The 25,451-nt window shown below is 42.4% G+C and overlaps 1 protein-coding gene across 4 annotated transcripts in view; it reads left to right on the top strand.

The window, feature by feature from the left end:
• RALGAPA2 (Ral GTPase activating protein catalytic subunit alpha 2) overlaps positions 1–25,451 on the top strand; it is a 330,878-nt gene that overhangs the window by 273,835 nt on the left and 31,592 nt on the right. Inside the window, exon 38 of one of the 4 annotated variants that reach the window (XM_064375285.1) lies at positions 21,555–21,707. The exons of the other annotated variants lie outside the window; for them this stretch is intronic. The gene's annotated coding sequence lies outside the window, so the exon portion shown is untranslated. Of the gene's footprint in view, positions 1–21,554; positions 21,708–25,451 lie in introns of those variants that run through there. 4 annotated transcript variants of the gene reach the window in all.

Consider the following 25,451-nt stretch of genomic DNA (forward strand, 5'->3'; position numbering starts at 1 on the left):
ATAGTAAGACTTAAGTAATACTTTTTTTAAAATTTCATTATCTGTTTAATTTTTAGTGTGATTAGTGTGTTACAAAATTCTGTCTGGATTTAGAGGTGTTTTGTTGGCACCTGTTCAAAGACCTGATAAATTTGATATTATATGAAAAACGGCATAAAACTAGCCACATTTATTTACTTAACACTTTTATTACCAACTAAGACCAGGAGCTTAATCCTGATTTTTAACAACCAGACAACCTATGGTTCATGTGTCTTGTGTCTTTTCTTAAAGCCTATTTAATATTTTTTTTTTTTTTTTTTGAGACAGAGATTCACTCTTGTTACCCAGGCTGGAGTGCAATGGCGCGATCTCGGCTCACCGCAACCTCCGCCTCCTGGGTTCAAGCAATTCTCCTGCCTCGGCCTCCCAAGTAGCTGGGACTACAGGCGTGCACCACCATGCCCAGCTAATTTTTGTATTTTTTAGTAGAGATGGGGTTTCACCCTGTTCAACAGGATGGTCTCGATCTCTTGACCTCATGATCCACCCGCCTCGGCCTCCCAAAGTGCTGGGATTACAGGCGTGAGCCACCGCACCCGGCCAAGCCTATTTAATATTGAGATTAAACTCCTCTCTACCCTGTCAAGTACTCTCAAGTCCTGGAATTTCCTTCTATCTTGAAATATGATAGGGTTCTACATTCATGTTGTATTCAGCTATTTTCATCACAGTGTTAACTCGTGTTCCTATAATGGTGAAAAATACATCTGAATATTCATTTTTCAAAAATAATTTTTATCTACCCCCATCCAAACTGGGGAGGGAAGAGGACTATATTTTTGTTCTCATCTAGCCATTATAAATAGTTAACACATTGGGAAATCAATGTTAAAGTTGCTTCACACTAAGTACCATGAGGGTAAAAGCAAAAGGGATTAACATATGGAAGAATTTGACCTAGTAAAAAAGGCAATTTGATATAATTCAACCTAATTTTTTGCATTACAAAGCATAGAGAATGCGTGAAAACCAACTTTGTTTACTAATCAGAGGAATCTGTGCACAGGTGCTGTGATGAGGGTTTAGCTGCCTTGACAGTACATCTGCCAGAGCCCAGGACTGTGTTCATGAAGCTTCTCTGGAGCCCCTTGCTGTTGAGCTCTCTGCATCTTGAACCATTTTGGTCTGTCTTGGGACCATCTTTTTCCTTTAGCATGGTGTTTGTGTAGCTGGTTTCTCTGGGCATTATGCCCAGTAGTGAATGTTATTTTTGTTTATTGTATGCAGTGTCTCCAATGCTGTTTTAGTGATAAAGCCTTTAAAAATCAATTAACAAATGAAATACATCTTTCCTCGGGAAACTTTTGAATTGCTTGCCATGTTAGTACATTCTCAATACTGCCACTAAGTCAGACAGCTGACCACCTTCCGGTGCTGGACAATGGATAGCCCCCTTCCTTTATTAACTCATTAAAAAAGGGACTCAAACCACTTTTATCTTAATGAAATAAAAAGCACAAATGGAAAAAAATTATCTTTGCTTTATATGCAATTGTGTTAAAATCTACAAGCAAGATAATTAAAATGCTATCTCTGCCAATCAGCTGAGAGATCAGTTTAACTGAGTTTTGACTTCATGACACATGGGCTATCAAACTAAAACTTAACACAACTATGGCAGCCTGAGAGTTCCAGAGTGGAATTGGCCTTAGAACATTTCCTAAATGTGAGTTTGGGCACAGCCAGCCAAAGAGGCTCGGTGACTTGTCACTCCAGAGAACGCATGCAGGGTTCTTACCCTGTCACAGCCCCAGACACATTTTGAATCTGCAGGAACTAGCTCATCCCAGCAAGTCACTCACTTTATCATTTATGTAGAACCACTAGGCCCAGTGGAATATTTGCCCTCTGCATTATACCTGTACCCACGCAAGTCAGCTTTGTATTACTCAGGGCAGTGCTGAGCAGTGCAGTGTCATCTATGCATAGTAATGCATTTGCTTTCTACAGCAGTCCTGCAGAGCCAAGGTACTGTCATTTCTTTTTCTGGTGTTGGCTGCCACTTTCCTCCTCCTCATCATTCTCATCTCCTCCTCCTTGTTAGTTTCAAAACCTATTTAGAGTGGTGCAAAGTAATTGCAGTTTTTGCCTTTAAAAGTAATGGCAATCTAATAGTTTGAAAATTTCCCTCCTTCACTGTAAGAGGATATGGTTTTCAAAACAAAGGACTGGTAATCTGCTGGCTATGTGTTTAACTAATTTAAAAAGCATTCAGAATTGTTTTTTCATTTCTCTAAATGGTTTTCACTTGTTTTTATGTGAAACCTTCAAAATGGGGAAGTTGAGGGAGGCTATCTCAAATTTTTATGTTTTAGCAGTCCATACCTACTAGCTAGAAACATATACATTCATTCAGCAATCCAAAGAGGTTACAGTTTTGATTTCTATAAAGAACATGTACTTAAGTAAGAATATAAAATTTTACTAACCACAGCTCCTGTTAAAGAGGATTTTAAAAGAAAAAAAAGTTGCCACAGCACAGAGATGATACTTTAGCTCTAAGAAGAAAATGGACTATGTTTGTAAATTCAGTCATTTAAAAATGATTTTTCCAAAGCAAATGTGCATTGTTTAGTGGTAGCAGAATGCATTAGTTTTGGCTCTGAGTCCAGCTTTTCAGAAAACGCTTATGAGTTCAAATCTTACAGCTTCTTTCAAAGCAGTTGCTGGATTTTGCCAGTTTTTCTTTTTAAGAGTATACTTATTTGCATACTGGTCCTTAAAATAGTAAAGACATTGGGCAATTAAATTTATTTATAATGAAAATTACACGGAAATGTAATTCCTAAGAACCTGTTTGACCATTAATCAGAAGTGTTTTGGTGCTGTGAGAGAAAAGCACTATTGAGAGGCTATGCTGTGTCCTTTACCCATCCCTGGCGGGCAGCCATGGAGAAGATAGCCTAGTTGGGTGGGTGGGTTGATTGGCCTTTTTTTGTTACGGTTTATTTTTTAAACAAGAGTTTGAAGAAGCACCCCTTTCTGAGTGACGTGGACTAGTCAGGGCCACAAGTTGAGCCAATGCCCAGATTAGATTATGGTGGGGAGGATCTCCCCAGCTTCTAGTTCCAGGAACAGAGTAAATATCATTCAGTCGCCCCCATACTCAGAACCAACATCTGACCAATATATTTATTCCATTATCTGTCCTTCTGCCATGCAAAATTCAGCACTTTGGGTGTAGCGGGCTTCCATCTTCGTGAATCTCCTTGCAAAACTCAGGCACTTATGGAATAGTCAGACGTTAAATTCAAGCATCTCAAGTTCAGTAATTCCCTCTTATCCACAGGGGATACATTCCAAGATGCCCAGTGGATACCTGAAACCTCAGGTAGTACCAAAACCTATATATTCTATGCTTTTTCTATACATACATACCTATTATAAAGTTTCATTCTAATTTAGGCAAAATAAGAAATTAATAACCAATGATAAAATGAAACAATTATACAATGTGCCAGCATCACTACTTCTACACTTTGGGGACACTATTAAGTAAAATAAGAGTGACTTGAGGCACACACAACAGAGCACTAGCGATACTGCAGCTATTGATCCTGTAAGTGACTGTTAGGCAGCACATATGGCATGGACCCGCGGGACAAAAGGAAAGAACAGTGTGCAATTTAAAACATGAATTGTTTATTTCTGCAGTTTTCCGTTTAATATTTTCAGTCCTTGCTTGACTGCAAGTAACAAACTATGGAAAAGGAAATCATGGAGAAGCGGGGACTGACTCCTCTATTAAAAGTAACATGAAAAATACCAAGTGTCGGTGAGACTGTAGAACAACTAGAACTCTTTTTTCTTGCTTTTGTTGTTGTTGTTGTTGCTGCTGCTGTTTGTTTGTTTGTTTTGTGACAGAGTCTCTCTCTGTCACTCAGGCTGGAGTGCAATGGCCCAGTCTCGGCTCACCACAACTTCTGCCTCCCGGGTTCAAGCGATTCTCCTTCCTCAGCCTCCCAAGTACTGGGTCTACAGGAGTGTGCCACCACACTTGGCTAATCTTTTGTATTTTTAGTAGAGACAGGGTTTCACCATGTTAGCCAGAATGGTCTCGATCTCTTGACCTTGTGATTCACCTGCCTTGGGCTCCCAAAGTGCTGGGATTGCAGGCGTGAGCCACCGCGCCCTGGAGAACAACTAAAACTCTCAAATGCTGCTGGTGGAAATGTAAATTGGCTCAATCAACCACTTGGGAAAACTGACAGTATCTGCTAGGCTAATCTGCAGTGTATCAGGAGAGGAGTTGTCCTTGCAGTAAGGGGGAGAGTGTCCGGAAAGCAGCAGGAAGGTGCTGGTGACACTTCCTTTTTTTTTTTTTTTAATCAGGGTGCTTGTAACGTGAGTGTGTTCAGTTTGTGAAAATTCATTGAGCTGTATACTTCTGTGTATTGTGTGTGTGTTTGTCAATAAAAAGTTTTAAAATTTCTTGAAATAAGTAAGAACTCCTCAAAATTGGGAAACCAGGCGATGTGCTAGGGTGTAGGTGAGTCCCAGGAGACGCATAGCATACTCTTCCAGAACATCAGCAGCACTTGATAGTTAATCATATGCAACATTTTTGTATTAAAATAAATGCAAGCCGTGAATTTGCATTCATTTTTGACACATATCTGACACATTTCTTGCTTGCAGGCCCCTGGAGGTCCTGCTGTCCCATTCTGTGGCTCTGTACAGACAGGAGGATTCCAGAGGAAGTTTGTCTGTTGCATTGCCGTAAACTATGATTCCCAACCCTGACTGCACATGTAATCACATGAGGAGTTCCAATATTGACCGATGCCCAGCACCCACCCCAGAGATTCTGGGTAACTTGGTTTAGAGTGGGGACCAGGCATTGGTGCTGATTAACCACAAGGTGATTCTCAAGTGCATCCAGGAAGGAGAGCTGCTGCCCTAAGGCATTAAGCAGCCCCCTTAGCAGGGATTCACAGATGCCCAAGGACTAGGAAGAAAGGATTGCTGCTGCTGTGGGAGATGGAGTCAAGATTCCCCCATGGTTTCTTCCAGATCTGAGAGTGAAAGATAGCGGCTAACAGCTATACAGGGCTTAGCTTTTGTTGTGCACTGTATTAAGCGTTTCATGTGGGTACCACTGTGTTCACCATTTAGCCATGAGGAAACTGAGGCCCAGAGAGGTCACCTGACTTCCTCAAGAGCTTTGTAGTGGTTATGGTGGGCGTGGAGCACTGGCAGTCTGACCACAGAGCTGGACTCCACCTTACGTGGATGTCATGTGGTAAGCCTTGCACAGCATCCTGGTAGGCAGAAGGAAGTTAGGGATGCTGGAAGATTGAGGTGGCTGCAACTATGAAAGACAAGCAGCACCAGCTTCACAATTAGGGGTACTTGGTATGGGACACCCAAGGCTCAAGAGATACAAGGAGAAAAGAGTGAAGATCAAGAGGCATCTGGGGACATCACTTCATAGTTCCCCCATGCCCCCAGAAAATAATGCAATGTCAGAAGAGTCACCGTCTGGATTATCTCAGTTCGAACACCTCCATTCACTGGAGGACTCCTTCCCCCATCCCCACCCAAAAACATGCTTTTCCTGCATCCTTTCTCATCCAGGAAATGAATACAATCCCCTGCAAATTATATCCCCATGCCATGGTAATTTTACAAATCCTTCTGGTATTACAATCTTACCGTTTTAGACCTTTTTTAATTGATCAAAGGGTTAAAAGTATAAAAACTATATAAGGAAAATGTGGATATTAATGCTTTTCTTTAATCTATAATAATGACTGGTTTTAGTCAGAATGCTTTAAATGCAGCTATTGTAAAATCTCTGCCCTTGTATCAGTGGTTAAGTATCATGGTCCATTGATAGAGCTTTAAAAAGTTCAAAGGCTATGCTAGCATATCTTTTGTCTCTTCATCTTTTAGCAGTTAAAAAAAAAAAAAAAAGATGTCCTTGTATCAAGCCTTAGTGTTTATGTGAAAAATGAAATTGGGTTCAGTTCGTGCATAGATTTTTAGAGAGATTAAAGTGGGCATCACACAATTTTTCTCTGTAAAAGGCTGCCTTTGATGTGCCTTCTGTCTGTTCATACAGAAGTGTCAGCCATTGTTTTTCAGCAGTAGAAGAGTGTGTGCTTGTCATCAGCACATTCTAATACCTTTGTGCTGGAGCCTTGTTCAAGGTGGATCTTATAATTCACAGATAACGTTACTAGAACCTCACATTGTGACCAAACACCAGGCTGCTTTAGGAAGATAAATGCCAAGCCAAAGCCAGAGCGTTTATTGAAAATGATGAGGGAGCAAAACTAAAACATTTATATCTGAATGTCCGATTGCAATCTCTAGATATTTCATTAGCAATATAATACAGTTATTCTTTGGTTTTAATTTGTTTTTGTTATTTTACTGCAAAGGAAATGAATGAGATGGTTACATGAAAGGACCAAGAGTAGCTGAGTACATGCCCATGACTTGAATTAGGCTAAGATGACAGAGAGCGAGTGCAGATGCCTCATGGTATCTGAAAGTGTAGAACATTCCCACCAATTATCTCTTGGTTTATGAATTTACATAAGATGCTCTTTGGGAGCTGTTTCATATGCGCACCTTTGAAATGAATTATGACTGATAGGTCATAATTTAATGAGCTCTTATGATGTGTAAAATGTGCTAAATATTTCCTGTCTACTTTATCATCACTAGAAAATAGGGTTGTTGTCCCATTTTGCAAGAAAGGAAGTGAAAACACAGAAGCTGAATGACTTGCCTAAGATCTCTCGGCCGGCAAGTGAGAGGCAAATTCACACCCAGGCTTGGTGCTCACTTTCTTAGCCACTGCCCTCTGTCTTCCAACTGCATTGTCACTAATTGCTAAAAATATTTTCACAGACTACTAATAATATTTATGCCTTTTTCTTTAAATTTATTCAGCTGCTCTTCTTCATTTCTGAAAAACAGTAAAAAAAATTTTTCTTAAATGAAAGTGAACTCCGGTAGAATTTCTTTCTTTGCTTGTCTTATGTTCTTTTTGATAAATAATCTGTACTTCAGGATAATTTCATTTTCTGTTGATGCTGCCTCTAAATTAAAAAAAGAAAAATCCTGTTTTAAAATGATCTCCAGAACAGCTAAGACTACATGCCCAGGACAGCAGTATTTAAAAGACTCAATGATACCTCCGTACCTTTGTTTTTCTTACATTGCTTTCACTTATAGCTTTTCCAGCACAGGTCAACTCTGCAGCTCTGTATCTGAGGCTGCTGGCCAGTGCTCCAACCATGGGCAGTCTCGAGCGTAGCCAGAAGGAGAGAGGGAGAGCTGCTGCAGCAGCCCCCTCTCTGGTCTTGAGGGAGAGAAGCAGAGGATGGCAGAGGACTGAGGGAAGGGAGCTTGCTTCTGCTGCGGTCCTGCCTTGACCTGCCTCTGCCGTCGCAGTGGTCACTGCTGCAGAGGCCTGGGGAAGGCAAGGTGACGTTCTAGCCGTTCGTCTGTTTCAGCTACAGGCTAGCCACAGGTCCACCCAGACTCACCTCGTCCGGGTCACCTTCCACCTAAACATTGGCAGCAGTTCCCTGACTTGGAGATTAACGGCGTCACACTTCCACTTGTTTCCTCCTCTTTCATTTTCTGTTACGAAAAAGGTGCGCGTATGAAACAGCTCCCAAAGAGCATCTTACGTAAATTCATGCCAAAACACGTGAGAGTCCTCTTGCAAAAGAAAATTGGAATGTGAATTCTGAATTAAAATAAGATTTCCCTTTCTGACCACTCCATTAAATTTGGCTTTTGTTTGTTTTTTATTTGCGGGTGTTGGTGCATGTTAAGATGAAGGCAGAGCTACACTGCTCCATTCCGAAGAAGCATTTGGCCACTAACTAATAAAAGAGCCAGGATCCATGTATAAATTATTCAGAAATTTGGTAAATAAACATGCAAACTTCTATCTGGGGCTATTGCTATTGCATTATTCAGCCCAATAAAGAGAATTTAATTTAATGGATTTTCAGCAACATTGTTCAATGATCAACAAAAGGCATACTGTCTTTTTATGAATAACTGATTTTCCCGGGGCATTCTGAAGAAAGTGGGTCCTCGTTAACCCTAGAATGGCTAGCTAATGTAATTGAAGCACGACCACCTGGCGGCGAGGTTGCCCGTCAGCTGCCAAGGAAGGCCCGGGCCGGGGAGTACCAGGTGCTCTGCTCTTGCTGTCTGATTGTTACAGTGGAATAAACAGCATGATTGCACAGTATGGCCGGGGGCGAGAATCCAAGACTGCTGCCAACCGGAGTGCGGGCTTTCTTCCCTAGTCTTTGACAAGGGGGCCAAAAGTGCTTCTATTCAGAGCAGGTAAAGCTGACAAAGCTCCGATGCTGTCTGCTGCAATTAGGATGAAAAAAAATAAGACTGGCCCAAGAACGAACCAGCAGTGAGCCTCAAGTACCTGTTTCTATATCATACAAAGCCTAGGCCTATTTAATACAGGCTGGGAAGTTTAAGCATAAACATTTAAAATAAATCCAAGAAAAAGAACTTCAATACTGAGTGACCACTCTTTCATAGAGCAGGTCGGCATTATTATGCTTCCTGTTTAGAAGCATAATTCCAAGTTGTCACCATACAAGAAACTTTATTTTGGCCCAAATTCCATGGCAACCCAAATACCCTGTTTCTTTGATTATACTTAATAAATTCTGGGCCAGGTCATTTTGCTTTCTCTATCTTCCCTTATAAAGCCCTACAAGCATCTATATTTAACTCACTGAAATAGTCCTCGCTCTGTGGTGGTGTTTATTCTCAGTAATTTTTTTTAAGTGCTGCTGCCCGTGTGGAGATATAAAAGAAAATTAGCATTATTTGACTTGTAAAAACTTAATTAAGAAATAGACATTATGACCTTTCTAGGGGGTTTTGAATGTGAAATGGTTCATTAAGTTTTTGTTAATAGAAAAGTAAAGAGCACTTTCCCCAAACGGCAAGAACAAAATCGCTTTCTCTTAACACATTGATTTATTTCATTTGCTAAGCACAGGAACCATGAAATGTTTCATCCCAGTAGCACATTAAATATGTGCAGAAGTAAAATTACAGCTGAGCAGTACCTTGTACTTTGTACTCGTGGTGTGTACATTTCAATAGGCTGGGAGGAAAAAACAGACTGTAGAAAGATCATTTTATGAAATTAAATTACCTGTTTTGTATTGCTCTGAAGCTGTGCATGTAGCTGTGGATTCAGAGGGACTTGAACTATGCCTGCAGCTTTTCATTGAACAATCTCCTCACCCTCCCCAGCCCACCCCCCAGGGTCAGTCTCTATCATGGGAAAATAGGAATGAGAAAAATGTTTCCAGTTGGGTAGTTAGTCTCTTCAGTGGTGCCTAACTGTAAAAAGTGACCAGGGGCTGGGTGTAGTGGCTCACGCCTATAATCCCAGCACTTTGGGAGGCTGAGGCCAGTGGATAGCTTAAGGTCAGGAATACAAGACCAGCCTGGGCAACATGATGAAACCCCATCCCTACAAGAAATACAGAAGTTAGCTGGGCATGGTGGCGTGCGCCTATAGTCCCAGCTGCTTGGGAGGCTGAGGCAGGAGGATTGCTTGAGCCAGGAGGTCAAAGCTGCAGTGAGTTGAGATTACACCACTGTACCCCATCCTGGGTGACAAAGTGAGAACCTATCTCAAAAAGTGAAAACAGGATTGCTTAGAAGGATGAATGTTAGGTCTGTGGCATCTCTCAGTGTATTATCAAATGGCAGTCAGGGACTTAGTAATAAATTGGGAGAGTGACTTGAGCCAAGCCAGACCATGTCTCCCAACCTCAGTTTTCATGCCTGAGATAGTATGGAAAGAGATGGTAAATAAATGCTACATGAAAAGTAATTAGTGCAGGGGCTGCTACAGACAGTGGTCTAATGAATGTGCTTTTCTTCCCCTTCTGCACACTGGGTCTTTCCCAATGGACAGTGACCCCAAGTTTGCTCAGGAGAAACAAGAAATCAGAAGAACAACACAATTTCATGCCTTTTCTCTAAAGGATTTATTTCTCGGCCTCCATTTTACATATGTATTCTGTAAGGATGAAGTAAATATATATGAATTTAGTTGTTGGGGAAAAAATGCATATATAAAAATAAATAGTCCACCTTTTAACCTGCTAGCTTGGAACTCCGTTTTGTTTTCAGTCAAATGTGAGAGTCTTACTGGAGACCCCACCTTGACCCTGTCTTTGGATCTGGAGCTAGAAACCCAGACTGGACAGTTGGCATGGGTGCAGTCCCGAGCACAGTGCCTGGCAGCCCCCGGGCCCATGCTGCCTGTGGTCCCTGGTTGCTTGTCACTCTGATCACTGCCTGTGAGGGCTGGACCTTGGACATACCCTGGAACTTAGCAGGGACACTAAAAGAGATAAAGGGAGTCAGTCTCAAAGGCAGTCTGTCAACCTTCTTTGTGCCATGGATGTCTTGCACTTCTCAGAATGTTTATAAATGCAGACCATAAGGCATATAGGATTCCAAAGCACATCAGTTATAGTGAAATACTTTTTAAATCAAATGCATATATAGTAATATAGGAACACCTTTATTCATGCATTAAATACATATATAGTAATAAAGGAACACTTTTATTGCAAGCTCTAGTAGTAGGTGCAATAATCACTATAATTTTGAAGTGGTAATGAGCAGAACCATATTTTGAGACATTAGCAACAATATAATGCAACATGAAAATATCTGATTTCTACTGGTGACACAGTCACAGGTAGTATCACTGTGGTTTGTTCCTATATATAATGGAAAGAAATGCTTCGTTTCAGCTAGAGGATAGGATAGTGAGAATGAAGATGTGCTTTTTACCATCCAAGTTCATGGACCCCTTGAATTTTGATCATCACCCAGAAGAGACCCCTGGGGTCCACTGACCCATGTTAAGAACCACTCTTTGTGGGATTCACAAGAACCACAGAGTCAAGATTCCCGACTGCCCTGGCTTTACTGGGATGCTCTGAACTTGGATAAAGAGCTTGAACCACTGCAGCCATTGTTCCTTCAGCCAGCTGGCCTGCGAGAGTGAGTTCTAAGCCCCTGTAGGTATGGGGCCTGTCCTCTAGGCGCTGGGGTAAAGTGCTGACCAAGACGTGCCACAGTTCATGCCCGCATGAGCTTCCATTTCAGTGGAAGAGGCTGACAGCAAGCAAGCTAGATCATGAAAATGCAGGGAAGTTAGAGCATGGTGAGTACTGAAGAGAAAACTGAAGCCAAAAAGGGAGAATGAAGGGTCTAGATCGCAGTGCCACCTGAGAAAAGCTTACTTGAGCAAAGACCTGAAGGAGGTGAGAGAGACAGCCAGAGAGGGGTCTTGGAAGAACACCCCAGGCAGAGGGCACAGCACACACACGTTGTGTGAAGTGTGGGAAGGGCTCCACATTCCACAGAGGTGACAGCAGGGCAGGCACCCAGTGGGGCAGGGCCTTGCCAGCCACACTAAGGACTTCCACTTTTCCTATAAGATGGGAGACATCGGAAGGCTGAACAGAGGAGGGCACCATCCCTGAAAGGCTCCTGCTGCTGGGTACAGAGACCAGAAGAAGCAGGAGGCCATAGCCATAATCCAGGGACAAAATGACAACTATGTGGCTTGGATGGTGGTGTGTGATGGTGACAAGTGGTGAGGTTCTGGATTGATGGGGATATGTGGCCAGATGAGATGTGGCATGTGAGAGGATGCGGAGTCATGTGTGCCTCAGTGACCAGGCAGTCTTCAGGACACTCAGGGTAGTTTGTGGTTGCCAGTCTCCTTACTTTTACCATTTACAGAAGGTGAACTTCTTATAATAATGCCAACATTTATTGAGCCAACATTTATGAAATTATACATATTATACATTCACATGTGAACAAATGGTTTGTGTTCAGATGCCGTTGTGCAGAGGAGGCCACAGGACCCAGGAAGGCTGGGGAGCTTGCCAAGGTCCCACCAGCAGCATTCGGAGCTCAGAGCCTCCCATCAGTGAGTCCAGGAGCTTGGTCTCCACGGTGAGGCTGCCATGATTACCAATGCATAGGATGGGATGAGGTGGCGCCCTGGCTGCCCGCCTGTGGCAGGGATTAGATCAGGCATGGCGCATGAGTACATCTGGCAGGACGTAGTGGGCAGTCAAAATGACAGTTTCCTGCCTCCCTCCCTTCTAGGGGCCTGGGGCTTGACACATCGCCTCTCCCAGAACCCCACTCCGTTGATAAGGCCAGGGTTTTATTCCTTTTTCTATTTAGATTACTCTTCTGCCTCCAACCTTATGGCAGCAGAGACAATGGTGTCAACACAGTGATGCCTTTGAGAGCCATCCAGTGTTTGTCTCCCTGGGGGAAGTGAGACGGCTGCCCTGGGCTGCTGTTCTATGCCTCTGTGTCCTGGCCAGGGCCCAGGGCTGCCTGATGGCAGGGACATTTTGCCTTCCTACTCATGTATTGCCATGACACTTAAATACACTTCATCAGCCCCCACTAGTTTTTTCGTCATATTAGGGATGGCATTGGAAGAAGAAATAGATAAGTAACATGTTTGAGCAAAGAAAGATCTACCTTATTGAATTGTTTTGTTTGGTAGGGAATGGTATTTAAATAGACTGAAATCTTTTCAGAAAACTCATGCAAAGCACATGCGTACAGCCCTTGAACTGATTTACTTGGAACATGGAGGTACTAAGGATTTTAGTAGCTCTGGTTTCTTCTTGGGGTTTTATTTGAAGGATTCTGGAAGCACTATATGCTGGAGGCTGCTTTATTTCCTGGAAAGTGGCCTTGGAGAGAGGGAGAAATGTCCACAGGCAGGGCTGTGATTCAGGCAGACAGAGGGGAAAACATCTGGGGCCCAGCGGGCTTTTCCAAGTAATCTGTGACTCTCTGGTATTAGGGTTAGACCATATGAAATCCTGCTTTTGCAGGTTAAAAATCAGCAATTTTGTATGAGTCAACTTATGTTAACTCACCCCATTTTAAGACTTCAGCAGCTACAGTATTTCTGGGATTGTTCATTTAAACTGAATTTAGAGCAAGAAATTGCTAAGAATTTTTACTACTCCTGCTCACAGACTAATCTTGATTCTTGTCCATTTGAGCTCAATCCAGAGCAGTCCCTGGAAAGGCCATCTAGTGCAGTTCCTGCCTGTGGCAGTGTCCGCAGACACATCCCAGTGGTGGGGTCACCATTCCCTTCGTGAAGAGAACAGAGTCACCTCCTTTCACCACACTGGAACTCTGGGGCAGACTCCCAAGAACCCAGCATCAGCCTGCCTTCTTCTTCGCTAAAAATCATGCCGTGCCACATTTCCTATCTCCTGCCTCAAAAGGGAGAGACGCACATGCTCCTCCCACTTTGCTATGGCACAGCATCTTCAGCTCTGCAGCAGCCAACTTTCTAGTAAGGATGTGACCCCTGCTCCCTACTCTTCCCTTTCAGATATAATATGATTCAGTATACTTATATTCAAGAGTTCATTCTTTACCTCCTTTTCTGCTCTGTATTAGCTGCATTTGTATAGATTTTTCTCCCACAAAAGATAGTGCCCCTAACTGCAGATGCTGTGATGTACCCTTTTCCTCAGCTGCTCCCAGCATCTAGCATAGTGCTGAGTGCGCACTGTCTGCCCAGGATGGTGAACGCCCTCCAGCTCTGAAGTGTTGCTTCTACCTCTGCATCATGGACTTTAGTTCCACGTCATTGCAGCATTCTCCTGTCCCTCCCACTGCTTCCCATGACCATTTTCTTCATCCAGGGGATCTGGCATCAACAGCCAGATGTCTGTGCAGGGCCTCCTTTGAGGAAAAGGGGCTGCAGTGTCCACTACTTCCAGATTCCTTGCACCTCAAGCATTGGCAAACATGGAGTTCAGGAATTGTAAGTGAAGGAAGAACAGAGTTCCCATTGGAGCTATCTCTCTGTGATGTCCTGTCAGCTCCTGGGCATAGGGCAGAACACAGGAGAACAGCTTGTGGATTTGTTTTTCATAAGTTCACTTTGAATGCCTTTCTCTAAAAGGAAAATTTTTTTGAGACAAGGTCTCACTATGTTGCCCAGGTTGGAGTGCAGTGGTGCAATCACAGTTCACTGCAGCCTCAACCTCTCAGGCTCAAGCGATCCTCCAGCCTCAGCCTCCCAAGTAACAGACTACAGACATGCACCACCACACTCATCTAGTTTTTAATATGTTTTTAGAGACAGGGTCTCATCATGTTGTCCAGACAGGCCCCAAACTCCTAGGTTCAAGAGATCCTCCTGCATCAGCCTCCCAACGTGCTGGAATTACATGCATGAGCCACTGCTCCCAGCCTCTAAAAGGAATTTTAAGATAGTCCTCTACCCAAACAGTTGAAAGGCAATGGCAAACTGCTTTAAAGCAAACACATCCCATCCAGAACGTGGTCCTCTCCTCCTGATCTTCACTTCTGAGCATTTGGTTGTGCTGATAGCCTCCCTCTGTTTTTAATGTTAGGATATCGGGGACTCACCTGCAGCCATTTCTGGTTGTGGCTGAAACAGTCCCCTGCAGAGCTCACAGGGGACTGAGAGCATTTCTGCTTGCTTTTAAGATGCTTTTTACAACCTTTTCCATCTCATCTTGCTTTGAAATTAATTTTAAAATTGAAGACCTTGTTGCTGACTGTGGGTTTTAGCTCTGCACCTTTCCCGGGACCCTCACCGAGGAACTACTGGCGTTTTCCATCAGTTCCCATGAGAGGTCGGTGTGTGTGACTATGAGCAACTTTTGTTTGGGAGAGACTAACCGTGTGTATTAAATTTTGCCTTATTTTTGTCTTCATTTTGCTTTTATACACTTTATTCCTCACTGCCAGACCTTGCTACATTACTAGAGCTTGGATTTTTCAGGGGCTTTTTTAGACCCCCAAATGAACAAGTCACAGACACCCCGAGTATATCACCACCCCTTCTGCCTCTGCCTCTCCACTACAGGTATTTTACAGCCGCATGCCTTGTCTGAGTACAAGGAACATAGTCAAAACTTTCATCTACATGGTTGTTAAGCACACTTCACTGGATTTCGAAGTATTTCAGCACTTGTCTGTTGTGTGCTGAAGCAGAGATGCTAGTCCTGACCCTTCATGAACATTGTCTTTATCTCACAAAAACATCCAGACTATCTCATTTATCCGGTGGCCTTGTCTCTGTGGTGCTGGAGTTTTAAGTAAGAGCTTATTTTAAATGAGCTGAATAGGTTTGTGTGGGAATACTTTTACTTTGTTAGAGCTCATCTGAGAAACATTTCAGCCTCGTGAGATAAGTCAAACTATTGGTGCAGCTTGCACAGAAAAGTACAGCATTTTTAGGTTGAATTTGTATTCAGAGCTTACATCAAAGGACTTCTTCCTGTTTTCTCACAGGCTGGCAGCTTCTGGAGATCTCCGGTGCGTGGCTGCAGCTTCTCCAGATCCCCCCGGCCCCTTGCAGGGTTTGAGTGCTCCTCCTAGTTTCTTCCTTTCACCTCTTTTAAGATATTGTATGAAAAGCCCTTCCCTGCCCAACCACCTCTTTGGGCTCTGGCTAAATTATTATGTGGAACCATATGAAACTGCTAATGTTGGTTTGCCTATGACCTAATCTTGAGCTTCTCGGAGCCTTAATTTCTTCAGCTGTAAAGTGAGAGTAACAATACTTTCTTCATAGGATTTTGTGAGAATTATATAATTTGGGCACACGATTGACTGGCAAATAGTAGGTTTGACAATTATGTCCGAATGGAGAGACAGACAAATGGATAGAAGTGTTACTAGATGTTTGTTGACATCATGTGAAATGACCCAGTGGATTGTCACTGAATTTACATAGTCATTCTTAAAATGTAGGCTCTTTAGAATGGGGAGAATTCACTTAGGAGATACTTGGTGCTCACCAGAGAGCCAGATGTGCACCTCCAGACAGCTGGAACGGAGGCTCTGCCTGTGCACCAAGTGCCACTGGGCATTCAGATCAAGCAAATCACTTTCACATGGACAGCTTGGGGATGGGCAATTGCAGAATTGGAGTATTTAATGATAACAATGATTCTCCCTGGTAAAAAGAGGAAGTGGACTAGTTCTTAAAAATATTCAGAAATGAGTCTATTTGGAGAGATTAGAATTTGGGGTGGTTTTTTTTTTTTTTTTCAAAATAAATCATCCTAAATGAATAAATAATTTTTTGTTGCCCCATGTATGTATAGCATGGTGGAATGTATTTTCCAACGTTGAAATAGTCTGCTATTTAGTCTCTCTCAGAGAATCATTAACTTTATGTTAAGATTTTCTAAGGAAATGCTGTGACTCTTGTTTTTAATTTTCTCCCACTCAAGGGGATTAGGTGGCATTACCAAGTGATTTAAAAATCCAAGTAGGTGCCTTTAATTTGTGCTGAAAAAAATCTAAAAGCTCATTAGGTGACTTGCTGAAATGAATATATATTGTGCTCACCTTTCAAAAGGTTAGCATTGTCACGAAGCTCAGGGAGCCTCTGCTTGGTAACTCTCCACCCTGCCCTAGTTGCTTAACCCGTGGCAGTCACCTGGCTTGTGACACCAGGCAGCTCATTATGACAGGCACAGTGGGACAGGCACAGTCTTGGGCCCACCTCTGCAGAAAATTTACCCAGGTGTTTTATTCCATAGTGGTCGGGTCATCAAGGAAAAATAAACAGAGCTTCCTCTCATGAATTCTGACAGTGAAGACGATCACCAGCCCTGGAGCAACTGCAGTTCCTATTTCAGTCCTCACTGTCTCTCTCACCAACTGCTTCTTTGAAAAGATACATGGCTTTAATGACCAAAATATAATTTATTATTAGTTACAAGTTAAGGGATGTATAACCCATTTATGTCTCTCACTAAATCTGTGCAAGTAATATTAGTGGATGTTTCTCATTAAAGATAGCCTCTACTTTACCTTTGTGTAGAGGAAAAACCCAGGACACAGGCCTGTTATAGAAATTATTGCTGCGTGGAGAGGTGCACACATTCTGCAGAAGTGACATTTGGAATTGTCAGATAATAACTGCATGTATTTTTGTGGTATGTTGTGATGTTGTGATGTATGTGGGTTGATTAATCAGAGCTCTGCACTCCACGTGGCTCTTTTGCCAGCTGCTCCCTGTTAGGTTCCACTGACCGACCTGGGGTGCCACTAGGTCCAGCAGCTGCTGCTGTGATCCTAAACAGGCATACCTGTGGCATCATTCGCCCTCACTGCAGCATGGTCCCGCAGATCAGCCCTGAACCCCCTTTCACAGGTGAGGGGATGCAGGTTCTGCAGGGCAAGCTAGTTGCCTAAGATACGGCCAGGACTCAGAGGAATCTGAATATGAACTCAGGGCTTTGACTTAAACCCTGTTTATCTGTGATGACACATGGAATATCAGGCCTGAATTTCTAGTTTCTCTTTTGTTCATAGTCATTGCATGGGTGCTTCTACTCTCTTCAGGGTTTCTGAATGACACCAAGTGGCACATAATTAAAAATAAGGATTTACCAGAAATGTTTCACCCTTGGAAGATAGCAGTGAAAGAATGACAGTTCATTCCATTCCCTCCCAATGTTTTGATTGTGGTGCAAAAGGACCTTACAGTGAGAAGCTCTGTCGTGCTCCAGTGTTGAAACATGTCATGACTTCAGAAGCCATATCTGGTACCAAATTCATTCTCTCTTTGAAAATGTCCTTTCAAAATAATTAATAAAATGTTAGAATTTTGTACTGATTGTTTTCAAAATATCACTAGAAATAATCACAGAAAGATAATTTTTGGGTTAATGAGCTCATTTAAATTTTTCAAATCTTGCATAAAGGAAAGGATCGAATTAAAGTCATTTATTCCTCTAAATTGTAGCTTCTTATGACAATTATACAGATAATGATTTAGCTAAAAAGTCACCATTTATTGCATGTAAAAATGGCCAATTTTGTTCTACTCTTGGTTCTGGGGGGAGAAAGAAGAATCTAATTTATCTATCCTTATTCTTCCTGTTACCACCAAACAACAACATTTGTGGATTAATTTAGCACTGAACGTTACACGCTTCTTAAATAAGTTTGAAAGATTAAACTGAGACAGCATGAGGGAGTAGAAAGAGGCCAGCATGTGTAACAGATCGTCTGGGGCTTGAGTTTCAGCCCTGCTCATCGCTAGCTGGGTGGTCTCAGAGCATCACTTCTGTCCTCGTCTGTGCTTTATCATATGTGGTTTGAGGCTTGTTGGAGGACCCAATGGGCTCATGGCTACAAAGACCTTCGTGAGTGGCAGCCTATTCCACCAGCACTGGGTAGCTTGTTTTTATTTCATAAAGATAGTCTCTTTTATTCTAAGTGAGATATCACCCCAACAGAACTCAGGCTAATTATAGGGTAATCTCACTATGTTGTTTGAGTATTATAGGATCAAAGATTTAGAAGAGGATTGAGATGGAAGGAAGTACTTTCCTCACATCTGAAGGGAGAATAATGGATATATAGGAGGACGTAGTAAATATCAGATGGATAGGTTGGTGGATAGATGGGTGAATGGGTAGGTAGGTGGGTGGATGAATGGATGGGTGGGTGAATAGATGGGTGGCAGGCACAATAATAGGATGAAATGAGGGATTGAGAGAAGATAGACCTGGGCTCTCTGGTGTTGATAAGCCACCACATTTAGGATCAAAGCCAGCTTCCTGGCCTTGGGACCGGTGATACAATTCTGCCTCACATATGAATTGTGAGGATCATCTCCATTGCTCTTTAAATAAAGTACAAAATGGCTCCAAAGGATGTTTTCCTCATCTGGGTCGTGTCTTATGCCATTAATATAAAACTGCTGATTTAATGGAACTGCTTTTGATCTATCAAGAAAAGACACACCAAATCCAATTTGGCTATTTTTTTCCTAAGAGTAAGTGTCTTAATTTGCAAGAGAATGATTTGATTATAATTTTAAGTAATACTGTAGTTATATTTTTAGTCACAAAGATGATATCAAGTGACTCTGTGAGGCTTAAATGTGGAAAGTCCCAGAGAATTGTGTGGGTTGGGAATTTTATCTTTAACAGCACTGGGGGCTGTTTCTGTTATTTGTATATTTTATGAGTTTAGTCAGAATAGATGGGATCTGTTACAGGGAATTTTGCATATAAAACATAAAAGCAGACAGTTTTCATTGAAGAGTAAAGTAGAATAATCCCAGAATATAAAGACATACAAAGTTAAGATAAATACCCATCATTTTTATCTGAAATTTTATTTTTAAAGCATGTGTTATGAGAGAATTTCTAATTCTCATCTCTCTTCTGACTGCAGCAGACTTGTTACCTGAATTCCTTCTGCCTTACTCTTAAAAGTTGACAAGATTTAAGTACTCAGAGGTACCTGCTGAAATGGAATAGAAATGTTGAATCTGTTGTTCAAATATCAGACTCAGGAAGGACCAAATACCTGCTCTGCGCTTGATGATATATGTTCTCCAGCTACAAAAGAAAACACCCCTTACCAAAAAAGAGAAATGCTTTTTTCCCTTGCACAATCCATCCTGGGCCAGATGTAGTCATAGCTCAATAGAAAATTGCTTTCCTGTGACTGACAACCTGTGTGGTCACTGGCATGACACTGCCCACGTCAAGTTGAAAGCCAAGGGACTGCTGCAGCAGGTGCATGGTAACGGTGCCCAGAAGCACTGGAGGACATGAAAGACACACACGGCGCCCAGTGCTGTCCACCACCACCCGAAATGGAGTGCCAGGACCAGGGGCGGGAAGACAGCAGCCCCTGGGCTAGCCAGTCAGAGGGAGTTCTAACGAAGGGATGAATGACAGAGGGGAAGAGACGTCTGCATGAATAAGTGCGGGACACAGGGCTGATGTGCTGTGCTGCAGAAGCCCCCACCTTGCAAACAGAATGGCACACAGATGGGATTTAGTGAAACTGTCACTCCTGTCCCTGCTCTAACCCACAGGGATTTCTCTCACTGGCATGTTAGAGCCAAAAGTATTTGAAATGCAAGTATTGAGGTTTAATTTGCAGGAAGAAACACAGTAAGTTTTCTTTCTCCTGAAGTTGTTGGATAATAGAGTCCCAATGGGAGAGAGTGGAAGAAGGGCTACAGTTTGTTCCTTCAGCTTTCTATAAAAACACCAGTGAGTAGATGGAACTGGGCCTTGTGCTAGTTGTGGCCTCACTGGTCTTTTCTCTTGGAGGGAGAATTCTGATCATAAGAGGCAGGACCGTGACTGAGATCCAGGCTCAAGTTAGCCTGCTGGTAGCATCTGAGAGAGGTGGAACAGAACACTTTTCCTCTCTGCTCTTCAATTTCCTCCTCTACGAAAAGATTAGGATAGTACAAACTACAGGAGGAAGTTGTGATGATTAAATGAGATAGAGCCTGTAAAACTTCAACCCATTAAAAGCCACCCTTGATCATTTTCATTGGTATCATTATTTAAATGTAACCTTTGGTTGATGCAGCATCAGCAGAGGTGCCTGGCCAGGGGCCCACTTAATGCTCAGGATGTAGTCTGATTCACATGCTGCAGACACCACACCTGAAGGGCTGTCAGAATAGGGACTTTTCCCTTTGGGGTGCATTTGTAAAAGGACATCCTGTATGCTGTGTGTTGCCGATGATCTCTGAGAATATCAGTGACTGTGCCTGGACTTCACACCAAGCTCTATTGCTTCTTAAGCCTTCCTCTAATATCATTACAGTGTTTCACTCCCTCACCCCTAAGCAGAAGCATCAGAGGACTGCATGACCACCGTATGGGGTTCTCAGCCCAGTGCCCTTCAGCTGGAGATTCATTAGCGAACAGGTGGCTCCACTACCCCACCCAAACACCTAGACCTTCATCAAGACTCATTATTTTCATTGGAGCTGTGTGTGTATATTTTTTTCTTTGCACAGCCTAGAACCAGATTAGCTGGTGTAGAACAGTACAGTTGAGCCTGATATGCACACAAAGTAAGTCATTCCAGCAGCCCCTCGGAATTTTCGTAACCAATCTTGACAACAAACCTAAAACTTTCATACCGCACTACATAAGTCACTTACATATACTTCCTGATCATTTTTATTTTTTTAACTTAACAGTGAACCAAATACTAGAACAGAACTAAAAGGCGTAGAAGAGGTGCTTTTGCCCTCTGGCTGCTCAAAACCACTTTCCATAACATTAATGAAACCCATATTCTGCAGGCTCATCTGGCCATTCTGGTCTGCACAAGACCAGCGTCTGTTGAGGGGCCCGGCCAGGCCTACAAATGGAGCAGCTCTTCAGAGTGCTGCAGATAAAGACGTGCTCCAGGGCCATTGGTGTGATGACTCAACCCTTGTGTCCACTTAGTGTAGCTTCTTCCTAAGTGAGCCAGTTGCATCACATACTATTATTAATAACCGGAACTCAGATGCTTTTAATAGTAACTGGCCAACATACTTTTGCTACTTCTGATCATGGGGAGCTTTGTGTTATTAGAATTCCCCCAAATTTCCAGTTAGGTTTCAATAATTGTGACATTATGTATTTTTTTTGCTCTGATAGGTCTGCGGGGTGTACTGAGTTTCAAGTGTGGATCAGCAGTAGTATTTTATCACTCAGGTGTTCTATGCACCCCAGTGTGCCCTCGAGCAGTCTGAATAGGCCAGGAAGGCCACTTGGCAACCTTCACAGCGGCTTCTTTCCTTATTTTGTAAGTCACTTTCATTTGGTAAACCCCTAACTTTTCTTTGAATTTCTTCTTGACATCTGATAACTTGGTATCAGATTAATATCTTCCTGGAAAACTGCGATGCCTTTAAGCTATTATAATTATTTCATAGAAACATAGAGATATTGTTTTCTGCTTCCAGAGGTAGTGACATTTATTATTTTTAAATGTACAGAAGAAAAAACTAAAATATAGATAAAATTTTGTAAATACCCTGAAAAGGAATTATTTTCCCAAAATTGCTTTCAGAAATGAAAAAAGAAGATCTGTACAGAACTTAGTGCAAATACTTTAGACCACAAAATTTAGTTCTGTCATACCTGAGCCTAATCTGACTTCTTGTGGACTTAAGATGTTTGTGGGTAACAATTAAGACTGTCTCAAAGGAAAAGATAACCAGAGTATCTACGACAGATGTTTTCTTATACTTGTCAGTTTCATTTACTTGTCATCTATCACATATCATCATGATCCTATTTAATTTCTAGAATCAACCTAGAAATAAACTCTTCTGTAGGCCAAATTAAAGTGCCTTTTGCCTTCAAAATAGAAGAGTCAATATTGGATAATTCAATTCAAATTATGTTGCACTAAATAATACCTGTAACGTATTTTATTTAATACTTTTTTTTTGCCTTAGAGTCAGTAATGGCAGAGCCAGAGTTTACAGTTCATGTGTCTTGCTCTTTAACTGTACTTCCCCACAAACGGGATTCAAGACATTTAGAGACAGTTCTGCATTTCTAATTATTTTCCATTGTGTTGTCACTTCGTGGATATTAAATGCCCCAAAAATGTTAGCAATGGTCTTTTCTATAATTCAGGTTGGGAGTACATTTTTCAGCTTCTAACCTATGATGTCTTTAGGATGAGTGAAAACCTGTGAAAGAGAAACAGTTCAAGTGACATTGACTCCTTTCCTCCCAGAAATCAAGTTATTGGCGTCAGCATGGCAGAACTCAGGGTTTCTATTGTTCGTATTGATTCGTCACTTTTTCAGTCGTTTTCATCATTGAAGTTGCCTGTTGAATCTTTTCTCACTCAATCTGACAGCACTTTCTCTAGACTTGAAATAGGCTGAATGACTAATTTTCTTGTCACTTATATTTTTACTGATGTGAGACTTTGAGCGACAGTGTCACAGGGCATTTTCTCACTTGGTGATTTACTGAAGGTGAGGCGCACTGGGAGAGTTGGAGAAGATGGAAATGGAAAATGCTATAATTAAGGATGTGCTCCTTCACAAATCAATCCCCAGAGAAGAACTGATTTGAACATTTCTAATAACAGTATACTCCAAATCCATTGCATGTGTGGAGCATCTCAGATTCTAGGAGGGAGATCTTCAGCTCCTGACGCCGGAAGGACATGGCAATATGAGAACAGACCATCTCCAAAAGTCTGTAATTTAATAGCCTGAAGAAAATCTTTTTCTCATTTCCATTTGCTCTTATCATTTCCTCAGAATTATTCTTAAACTTGGTTATATGGGTATTTTCTTCTTTTTGAGCAGTAGTGGACTGTTTCTCTCCAGGAGTGTATCATTAGGGCTTGAAACTTAATCTAATATCTTATACCTCCATGTGTTTAATTTCCTTTTCCAAAACATCCATTTTATTTGGTTACATTGTTCAGCAAAGTCATCCTCTTTACCCGTTACCAGGCTGTGACATTTACTTTCGGTGATTCATTTATTTGGGGCCTTAAACAGTCCTAGAATTTAAATTTGCATTATATTGAAAGACAGAATCTTTGTGAAAATGATGTATGGCTTTAGGATGTAACTGGCTTCCGTTCCTGTCTTGCTCATTATGGAATTTTACCCATTTGTTTAGTTATTAAATGCCTCCTGAGCCCACCTGTGGAGCATGTGCCTGTGACAGGTCCCAGGGAAGTGCATGGGAGCTGAGGCTCTGCAGGAACCCTGCTGCTCCTCCTTTTGTATGCTTCTCCCTTGGGGTCTGGGATATGGCTGTCTCCCCCTCCCTCCATCTCCCTTGACTGCTCTTTCACGTTTGCCCACCCTCTGATGGGAGTGGGGGTGGTTCCCCAGCATTGCATTCTCCCCTTTTCTCCATCAAGATCATCTCCAAACCCATGACTCACAGCTCTGCAGCTCTGGCCCAGGCCTCTCTGCTGACTCCCAGTCAGACTTCCCTGAAGTTATTTCCCAAGAATCCCCTGGGCTCCTCAGACTCCTACACTCAACCCTGCCTTCCTCCTCAGGTCCCTTTCTGTCCCACCCTCCTGGTCACTTACACCTTGATCCCAGGGTTTTGTCCAGACTCCATCTCCATCTCTTACCTGTGGTGAGTACCCAAGTCCAGCTGGGTCTGCCCCACATGGCACAGCTTCCTCCCCTGCATTGTCTCAGGCACTGATCAGGTCCTGCTGTTCATCTGTTTTAAAACCTTTGGAGATTCTCAGTTGCCACGGGCTGCTGTTGCTTTTTCCCTTCTGTAACCGCCCCTTTGCAGTCTGACCAAGACCCACTCCTCATTCCTGTGAATCGCTCCATCCTCCAGCTTCCTAGAGCTCATCGTCCATTTGTCTTTCCAGATAAGCTCTGAATGCTGTGAAGCACAAGACTATGTCTTTTTCATCCTCCAGCTGCTAGAACAGTCCCGGCACACGGTCTGCTGCTCTTCCTGTGTCTTCCATGAATAAATGATTCAGCCACTGTCTGCCTGGAGGGCTTTTGCTCCGCCAGGCCATCTTTCCATTTGTTCTCTCATGTGGCCAGTGAGGATCTTTTTATTAGCAGGCCTTCCTCACAATACTTAGTGTGCACTGTATACCACTAGGCATTCTGGGGAGCATTTTTTTTTTTTTTTTGAGACAGAGTCTCACTGTATCGCCCAGGCTGGAGTGCAATGGCATGATCAGAACTCACTGCAGCCTCAATTTCCCAGGCTCAAGTGATCCTCTCACCTCAGCCTCCTGACTCGCTGGGACCACAGGCATGTGCTATCACTCCCAGCTAATTTTTTGTTTTTTGTAGAGACAGGGCCTCACTATGTTGCATAGCCTATTCTCAAACTCCCAGCCCCAAGCAATTTTCCCACCTTAGTCTCCCAGAGTGCCAGGATTACAGAGGTGAGCCACTGCACCCAGCCTGGGGGCATTTATTTTATTGAGATATAATTAACAGACCATAGAGTTCACCCTTTTAAAATGTATAATACAGTGGCTTTTTGTATATTCACTGAGTTGTGCCACCCTCACCACTTTCAATTCCACGACATTTTTATCACCCCAAAAAGAAACTGAATACCCATCAATAGTCATGCCACATTCTCCCCTCCGTCCAGCCGTAGGCAGCCACTGATTTCCTGTCTGTATTAATTTGCTTATTCTGGACATTTATATAAATTAAGTCACACAATATCTATGGGCTTTGGGATCTGACTTCTTTCACTTAGTATAGTGTTTGCAAAGTTCATCCATGTCACAGCTGGTATCAATACTTCATTCCTTTTTATGGCTGAATAATAGTTTATTGTATGATATATTACATTTTGTTTATCCAGTCATCAGTTTGCAGGCAAGGAGGTTGTTTCTGTTTTCTGGCTGTAATTAATAATGTTTCTATGAACATTTGTTGGCAAGTTTTTATGTGAACATATATTTTCACTTCTCTTGGGTACTGAACTTCTAGGAGTAGAATTGCTAGATCATATCTTTTTGAGGAACTGCCAAACTGTTTTCCACAGTGGCTGCACTTTACTCAT

Source organism: Aotus nancymaae, unplaced genomic scaffold, assembly GCF_030222135.1.
Source record: "Aotus nancymaae isolate 86718 unplaced genomic scaffold, 86718_ANA_hifiasm-v0.15.2.pri h1tg000001l, whole genome shotgun sequence".
NCBI classification, from domain to species: domain Eukaryota; kingdom Metazoa; phylum Chordata; class Mammalia; order Primates; family Aotidae; genus Aotus; species Aotus nancymaae.